Source organism: Schistocerca nitens, chromosome 1, assembly GCF_023898315.1.
Source record: "Schistocerca nitens isolate TAMUIC-IGC-003100 chromosome 1, iqSchNite1.1, whole genome shotgun sequence".
Lineage (NCBI taxonomy): Eukaryota > Metazoa > Arthropoda > Insecta > Orthoptera > Acrididae > Schistocerca > Schistocerca nitens.
Genome location: NC_064614.1, coordinates 179,454,605 through 179,464,589, shown reverse-complemented (window position 1 = coordinate 179,464,589; position 9,985 = coordinate 179,454,605).

Below are 9,985 nucleotides of genomic sequence, written 5' to 3'. Positions count from 1 at the left end.
ATCCTCAACCGAGCCGTCGAATATAGCTACACTTCACCTCTCTTGACTGAATAGATCTTTCCTAGTCCTAACCCCTCCACGTGCACCACATTTCTCGAGATGTAACCAAGTTTTGGAGCTTAGCCCACCATACCGATCTATAGGAACAGATCTCACTTTAATTTAATAGCATACAGTTAAGAAGAACAAGAATGGAGTGATATTTATACGCAACGTAGTTGGACACATTTTTACCTAAATCATCCAATGTATCATGTGTAAAGTATTGCAGCTGCATACGACTAGAACGCAGGCTATATCACGTGACTAAAGCATCCAAATAGAATACTGGGAAAAAAATCGACCTTCAGCAACTTGTCCTTCTCTACAATAAATGAGTCAACGTTTGAATCGTACCTAGTTGCAGCTCTGTCTCAATCGATCATCCCGTACACTCTCTGTTATCAATTAAGACAGATGTGAGTAAGTTTAGACGTTAATGATTCTCTGTCCTCCTGAAAAGCATCAAATACAGTATTCAACTCGCGTGTATCACTGCTACCTCAGTAGACATACACCATAATATGAACTCAACGAGAAAAAACTGACTACCTTCCTTATTCCGCTCGCTTCGACGTCATCGTTTTCCTACATTCCTGTTGTTGCCGCATACTTGACTCCATGTACAAATTGCTCCCTGGAAACCAGATGATAAGAAAGTACATCCTCATTTTCACCGCACTTCGTTGTATATTAGGTTAGTTTATACCTATGCGCTAATCAGTTTTCGCATTTATTTCGATTTTATGTGAGATCAATCCATGCGACCGCGACATGAGCTATCGTTCTGTGTTCTAAAATTGCCTATAAATGTAACCAAGGCTTATCCAGTCACCTCCACATTCGGAGAGCGTTTGCTCTATTTACTGTATATCTATGTACATGCACACCTCGCGGACGGCTCCAGGACCCGGTCCCATCGGCTGGTGGACCAAAATTCGAGCATAGAATACTTGTCTGGACGTAACGCATGCTTGGTCCACCCGCAAACCCTATCACAGGTCCTGCGTGTGGCTGATCCGCCTCCCAGGCACATCTCCGGATATACAGTACGCAGCAGATCCACACTCGAACGCTAACTCAGGTATTGTATACTGTGGATCTGCATTTGAATACAGCTTCCTACCTTGAGAGAGGCGCACCCACCTTCAAACACTAACCCGTGCGCTGCGTATTGTGGATCCGCATCTGAACGCCCCTCTCGATATAACTCACGGCGGATCCACATTCTAACGTTAACCCTACTCTACCGCCGGTCCTGGGAGCCTTCCGCGAGGTGTGCATGTACATAGATACAGAAAACAGAGCAAACGCTCTCCGAATGTGGAGGTGACTGGATAAGCCTTGGTTACATTTAAAGGCAATTTTAGAACACAGAACGATAACTTATGTCGCGGTCGCATGGATTGATCTCACATAAAATCGAAATAAATGCGAAAACTGATTAGCGCATAGGTATAAACTAACCTAATATACAACGAAGTGCGGTGAAAATGAGGATGTACTTTCTTATCATCTGGTTTCCAGGGAGCAATTTGTACATGGAGTCAAGTATGCGGCAACAACAGGAATGTAGGAAAACGATGACGTCGAAGCGAGCGGAATAAGGAAGGTAGTCAGTTTTTTCTCGTTGAGTTCATATTATGGTGTATGTCTACTGAGGTAGCAGTGATACACGCGAGTTGAATACTGTATTTGATGCTTTCCAGGAGGACAGAGAATCATTAACGTCTAAACTTACTCACATCTGTGTTAATTGATAACAGAGAGTGTACGGGATGATCGATTGAGACAGAGCTGCAACTAGGTACGATTCAAAAGTTGACTCATTTATTGTAGAGAAGGACAGGCTGCTGAAGGTCGATTTTTTTTCCAGTATTCCATTTGGATGCTTTAGTCACGTGATATAGCATGCGTTCTAGTTGTATACAGCTGCAATACTTTACACATGATACATTGGATGATTTAGGAAAAAATGTGTCCAACTACGTTGCGTATAAATATCAGTCCGTTCTTGTTCTTCTTAACTGTATGCTATTAAACTAAGGTACTTTGAGATCTGTTAATATAGATCGATATGGTGAGTTAAGCTCCAATACTTGGTTACATCTCGAGAAATGTGGTGCACTTGGATGGGTTAGGACTAGGAAAAAAATGGTTCAAATGGCTCTGAGCACTATGGGACTAAACATCTGAGGTCATCAGATCCCTAGAACTTAGAACTACTTAAACCTAACTAACCTAAGGACTTCACACATATCCATGCGCCAGGCAGGATTCGAACCTGCGACCAGAGCTGTCACGCGGTTGCAGACTGAAGCGCTTAGAATCGCATGGCCACAACGACCGGGTTAGGACTAGGAAGAGCTCTATTCAGTCAAGAGAGGTGAAGTGTAGCTATATTCGACGGCTCGGTTGAGGATTAATTGGGTAACGATGTCGCGGGGTAGGCTGGTCAATGCCGAGGTGAGGACGGTCTTTTAACGTAGGAGGGCGAGATTGTTCTGTGACCGCCATACACAGAGAGATTGATCGAGTACTATGCGCGAGACCTCAGAAATATGTATAGCGTGGTCTGGTTTACTTGGATCGTTTTTATGTGTTCGAGACTTAACTGTGAATGGATGTACTGATCAGTCATCTATCAATGCTCGCAATGATACTTGCAAAGTAGACGAGGTATGGTTTAGCTATGATACTGAAATTAGGAAAACATGCTGCACATGATTGGTCAGTTTTGGATATGCTGTAAAATTTTTGGCGATATGAGTTGTGATGGTTACTATTACAGTAGATCGGTGGTGTATTATCGATACTGTCCGTGCATTGGGTACCACATAATGATTGAGTGACAATGGTTGTATCAGTTGGGGAACAAATTTTGGTTGATGGGGATCAACTTCTGGGGTTGCTAGACCGAAAACGGTGATCCCGTACTTCTGCGCAAAATGAACAATCACTCGGGGTGGAAGGCAGAGTTATCAACTATTGGGTTATTGCGACATATGGCTTTAAATGTAGAGTCCGTCAATCACTTTCGGGGGGGGGGGGAGGGGGGGTAGTTTGGAAAGTCGCAATAACGCCACCAGGCTCTTCTAGTTTCCTTATGTTGTGTCTGTCCTTTTTATTTAAAATCATTCAATGTTATGATCTATCCTCGGTGAGAGGGGTTGTGTATGTAGGTAAAAGTATTTGCTTATTTGACTACATGTATGCGTAATTTAGTACATTTATTTGTTCACTGATTATGAATATCAGTGGAAAACGGAATTATTATGTTCTTTTGAGCTGGGTTGTATGTGGGGGGCGTAAATGATTGTACAAAATTATTATAACGGTATAGGGGGGGGGGGTGGGCAAATAAGTAGAACACGTTCTGTGAAAGTGTGTGTTGAAGGACTAAGCGAGTGGATGACGCAACTCATCTACGACTGTATCATCAGGACATGTAAATAGATATCAGATAACCTAAATTGAGGTCTTTTCATATGTATGAAAAAAATTGCTCTGAGCACTATGGGACTCAACTGCTGAGGTCATTAGTCCCCTAGAACTTAGAACTACTTAAACCTAACTGACCTAAGGACATCACAAACATCCATGCCCGAGGCAGGATTCGAACCTGCGATCGTAGCGGTCTTGCGGTTCCAGACTGCAGCGCCTTTAACCGCACGGCCACTTCGGCCGGCACTTTCATATGTATGACTTTTGCTCGGAATTATGTCTGTCTATTTGTTCTAAATGCATACTAATATATGCTTAGAAAGGGAGAATGTTTTTTATTATAAGTGAATTTTGGCAGGAGTGAATAGGCTTTTATATATGAGAGTGTTTAAGATTTGTGAGTGGAAATTGTCAGCCCAGCGTTAATGACGTCGGGTTCGCTGGCAGGGGGAGAGACAGTGTTTACATGTCGAGTTGTAGATGCAGGGGAGGATAGAGATCTGCGCTATTCAGGAATTCATTTGTGCAGTGTATGTGGTTAGACAATAGCTGGAGAGCAGGTATAGAGAAAGCCCACTTCGGCATGCTGGTCCTAGGGGCTGAGTGGACGGATGTTTAGATGGACAGATATGTGGCTTTGAAATGCTCCCGACGGCGCTCGCATTTCCGGCTAATGGTCAAGACAATGTCCTGTTGCAGTAAATAAGTCTGTCCTGTATCTAAACAGGCTGCAGAAGGTAATGGATATGACTTTCTCGGACTTGAATTGCAAATATCAGATGCGCAAAGATCTGGAAATGGGATCAGCTGTGTAGGGTGTGACTAAAGCGAAGTCGGAATTTTACTGTAGCATGCAGGTTAGGTACAGGCGAGGCTACTATATACAACTACAGAATGGATCGTGTGTTCGACCCAGTGCAGAGCTGTTTACGTGTATTAGACACTAACAAGCGGTATTTACAATGTGCGCCACTTTACTCTGTGCCAATTGCGTCTATGTGGTGTCGGCTAACTAATAATTTACAGAACAGTTGCAGTGTGGTGTTTAACAACATTCTGCAATTTGTCTACTGGGGTAATAAGAACACTCGAAAATTGACTGGTGTGCACTTAAGTCTGCCGGACTCTCAGGACCAAGAAAAGCTTATAAGTTATGCTCTGTCTGCAAACAGTTTTAATTATCTACCTGTAAACTACGTAGAGGTTCTTAAGACAGACTCCAACAATGACAATATTAGTATTATGCAGAAGTGTTATGTTAAAGCAGGAGAAACTTATTTTTCTCAATCTAGAACCCAGTTCTCCACCATACTGTAAGTTATAGATATCGCCGAGTTTAAAACTGATCGAATAACAGCATTTAATGAACACTCGTTTGCAAAAGTTGTAAACTTAATGTTCTACACAGAAATCCCGCAAGCATGTGGAGCAGAAGAGGTGCCGACATACACACAGGAAGACGTGGAACGCTTTAACTGTAGCGTCGTGGAGGAGATACGAGGAAAAATTAAAATCCCCGAATGCTCTCGCCTAGAAGAGCTGCAGGAAGGAACAGAGCTAATAGTTAAAACCATAAACTAAATGTTTTAGAGGAAGAAAATAAGATATGTATTTGAATTCGAGAATATACCTTCTCTGTATTTGTCAAATTACTGCTCGCAGAAAGAAACAGATGATTCAGATGTGGATTTAAATTGTAAGTTAAAAATTAAATTGGACGTTATTAAAACTACACCTAAGGAAAATAAGGAAGAGTTGTTTTCTGTGTGCAGATGAATATGCAGAGGTAATAAATATTTTATACGAGAATTTAGACCTCTCTTATTTGCTAAGCTAGCGAAAATCGTAAGATATTAGCCATATACAACGATCTATGAGCCTGTATTAAAGTTATATATAGTGGGAATTAGTGAAGTTCGGTGGCAGGAGGAACAAGACTTTGGTCAGGCGAATACAGGGTTATAAATACATAATCAAACAGGGGTAATGGAGGAGTAGGTTTAATAATGAGTTATAAAAGTAGGAGAGCGGGTAAGCTACTACAAACACCATAGTGAACGCATTATTGTGGTCAAGATAGACACGAATCCCACGCCTACCACAGTAGTACAAGTTTATATGACTACTAGATCTGCAGATGACGAAGAAATTGAAGAACTGTATGATAAATAAAAGAAATTATTCAGATAGTGAAGGGAGACGAAAATTTCTTAGTCATGGGTGACTGGATTTCGGTAGTAGGAAAAAGGAGACAAGGAAACGGAGTAGGTGATTATGGAATTGGGGGGATGAAATGAAAGAGGAAGCCGCCTGGTAGAATTTTGCACAAAGTACAACTTAATCATAGCTAACATTTGGTTCAAGAATCATAAAGGAAGGTTGTATACATAGAAGAATCCTGGAGATACTGACTGGTTTCAGATAGATTATATAATGGTAAGACAGAGATTTAGGAACCATGTTTTAAATTGTAAGACATTTCCACGGGCAGATGTCGACTCTGACCACAATCTATTGGTTATGAACTGTAGATTAAAACTGAGGAAACTGCAAAAAGCTGCGAATTTAAGGAGATGCGACATGGATAAACAGAATGAACCAGAGGTTGTACAGAGTTTCAAGGAGGGCATAAGGGAACAATTGACACTATTGGGGGAAAGAAATGCAGTAGAAGAAGAAGGGTAGCTTTGAGGGATGAAGTAGTGAAGGCAGCAGAGGATAAAGTAGGTAAAAAGACGAGGGCTGCTAGAAATCCTTGGATAACAGAAGAAATACTGAACTTAATTGATGAAAGGAGAAAATATAAAAATGCAGTAAATGAAGCAGGCAAAAAGGAATACAAATGTGTCAAAAATGAGATCGACAGGAAGTGCAAAATGGCTAAGCAGGGATGGCTAGAGGACAAATGTAAGGATGTAGAGGCTTATCTCACCAGGGGTAAGACAGATACTGCCTACAGAAAAATTAAAGAGACCTTTGGAGAGAAGAGAACCACTTGTATGAATATCAAGAGCTCAGATGGAAACCCAGTTCTAAGCAACTTGAGGACAATATTATAGAAATGTAAGAGGATGTAGATGAAGATGAAATGGGAGATAAGATACTTCGTGAAGAGTTTGACAGAGCACTGAAAGACCTGAGTCGAAACAAGGCCCCGGGAGTAGACAACATTGCATTAGATCTACTGACAGCCTTGGGAGAGCCAGTACTGACAAAACTCTACCGTCTGGTGAGCAAAGATGTATCAAACAGGCGAAATACCCACAGACTTCAAGAAGAATATAATAATTTCAATCCCAAAGAAAGCAGGTGTTGACAGATGTGAGAATTACCGAACAATCAGTTTAATAAGCCACAGCTGCAAAATACTAACACGAATTCTTTACAGACGAATGGAAAAAACACAGAATAATGCGGCTGACAAGCAGATACATATGGAAGGAAACTATTCAAGGAGTCATATAACTCTCCAGACAAATCGAAGGAATCTGTGGGCCTGAACTTGTTCGTAACAACAGAAACGCATTGGCGTTGTTTCCCAAGAATAATTACCCTGTTAAATGAATGTCCAGGCAATACACAACCACGCTCAACGTATGCGATATTATCGACCAATTCAAACGTGATAGGGAATTACTCCTCCAAACTAGTTACATAGCCGTTAGTCTCTTGAACAGGAAGCAGCTGACAACCTATAGGAGGACTGAATTAACACAGGGAAGGGTACACTATAAAAGAAGAAATGTAAGGGAAATAAATTTTAACACTTGAGAACATTCTTGTTTTTTTCATTGTTATACTCGCTAAAATAAAAAAAAATTTGCTAAACAATATATGTCTTTAAAAACACATTACATATCAGTTATACCTCACTAATAAGTAATTCCTCTAGAAATCTAATCTTTACTTGTATCTATTTTAAACGAAAATTTTATTTTCTGATGACTGATGTTAGAAGTCAAGAACTACTCTAGCTTAGACAACCGAATTTTCATAAGAATACTTCTTTTTAAAATTTGGGAAGGTGATAAATTTGGAGCAGTGTAAAAGCGGTCTCATTTCAGGTGAGAATATGAGGGCGTTGTGACCTTTTCTCATGCCGCATATCAACTGGGAAAAAAGAAGGTACTGTGGATAAAGTTTAGCGTTAGAATACTCGAGTACACAGTCGAATATACACTGTATCTTCAACAAATACATTTCCTACAACTTTTAATGTATGAATCGACAATTATTGATCAGTCATGGCAGAAATATTTATCAAGAGTAATCTTTCATAGCACAGATGTTGATCATATTTACTAAATTCAGTAAGCTCAGCCGACTGTAATATTTGAAATATACTGTCAGCGGTAGACGGCCGTTGTGGAGGAGCGGTTCTAGTCGCAGGTTCGAATCCTGCCTCGGGCATGGATGTGTGTTATGTCCTTAGGTTAGTTAGGTTTAAGTAGTTCAGAGACTAGGGGACTGATGACCTCAGATTCTAAGTCCCATAGTGCATACATCAATTTGAACCATTTGAGCCACTATCAGTGGTAGCATGCCCGTCACAAAACATACAGATTCAAAGCGACCTCACTGCATCTCTGAACATCCAACAACATTCTGGGACATGCTTCGTGAATTCTTTGCAGCATAGCTGCATCAACAGTTGCCAAGAGTAGCATGAAAGTGTTACCGGTTCTTCCATATTCCATACTTGTGGGAAAGCACTTAAGCACTTCATTCGTCGAAGTGCACCGTTCTCCCTAACGCACATCAAACCTATTACAATTTGTTTTTGATGGCATTTTTACATACGCAATTATGAAGATTAGCTTTGAATTTTAGCGCATTCCCTAAAAACACGCAACGATGTAAAGATTTCCTGAATACATCGGAAGTGCTTTTGGCGAAACAGAATGATGACGAAAAGTTGACAGTTCACAAATAGTATGGTGCTGCCAGCCATTGAAATCAATAAGTATTCGGTTATGTTTGTGATCCATTACGTGTAGAAAAACAGCTTTTCTCTGTATCATTCAACGCAACAAAGCCAGTCGTAAAAGGCAATCCAAATTACGCTGTTTCTGTAGGTGTAACAGCCGACGTTTTTCCGTCTATTTAGCGAATAGTAACAATAATACTTGTAACTGTAATAATAATAATAGAAACACTGAACGCCTAACAATTCATTACATGGTGATGATAATGGAACGCCTAACAATTCATTACATGGTGATGATAATGGCAATAGTAACAAAGTTTGGTAATTACCTATGAAGCAGTTTGCTCGTACTTTAGATGACGTAATGTTCTCAATAAATATAATGGACGTGAAAGTGGTAAACATGGTAGTTGGTACTAAGAGACAAAACGAGTAACAGAGGCTATATCAGAAAATGGTTTCGAAGGTAGTTGATGAAGTAGGTCCCAACAACAGACGATGTAGTTATGTGATTAGCATAGTTGTAGGAGAACTATCTGCGATAAAAGAAACAGTTGCAGACCAAGAAGTAGAGATGTGGAGTCGTTTTCCTTTAATTACTTTAGGATAAGAGTCATAACTTCTACATTGTAAAACATATAAGTAATTACTTAAACGTAGAATTATTTACATGTGTAAAACGTAGTAAGTTATGTAAAATTGACAGAAGCGGATCTGTGACCACTGGAAATATTAACACTTCATTTCTATTCCTCTGCACAGCCAAAGATCTTTATTAATTTGTGGAGGCCATGCTTGTAACCTCAGTGTTTACAAAGTGTGATTATGTAAATGACGTATCACCACAGGGAAAGGAGCCTGTGATTACTGGAGATATTTTTTTTTTGTATTTGTTTTAGTTTGATATTCATATTTCTGTTCATCCTTTAGCCAAAGGATCCCATAAAAACACGATCCATGTGTTAAAATAATGTTGTGTTTGTATCTACAGTTTACTCCACAGTCTTAACATTACACACACACACACACACACACACACACACACACACACTTTCCATATTAATCCAAATAAATCTACCTGATGACGGAGTGTCAAACGTTTAAACGCATTGTGCTAATACGGAACTTGTTGTTTCATACGATAAAGCAATAAACTTATAAAACATTAATTTCTGTTCTCTTTCATCTCCTCGTTACCAATTTTCTTGTTTTAAATAGCTGTTTCCTATTCCTCTTATACCAAGCGTTTGACATCTACAAGTCATACCTACTCCCAACAGAAATTCACAACTCATTAACGAAGATGCACAAATTGTCTATCTGCTGAGTAAGTCCCTGAAAGTACGTCTTATACTACATTCAGTAAGATTTAGAGCTAATTTACTTTTTTACTCTCTCCTCACCATTTACATAGCTTAGATCATTGCTTCTCGTGCTGCAGTTATATAGAACAAGTGATTAGATAAGAAAATTAATTAGTCGCTGTTGACCTACTCTAGAAAGAAAACTAGATATCCGTTTAAAACAAGAGCGAAGAGAGAAAGAACGAAGAAGAAAGGAGAGTTTGCTCATCTG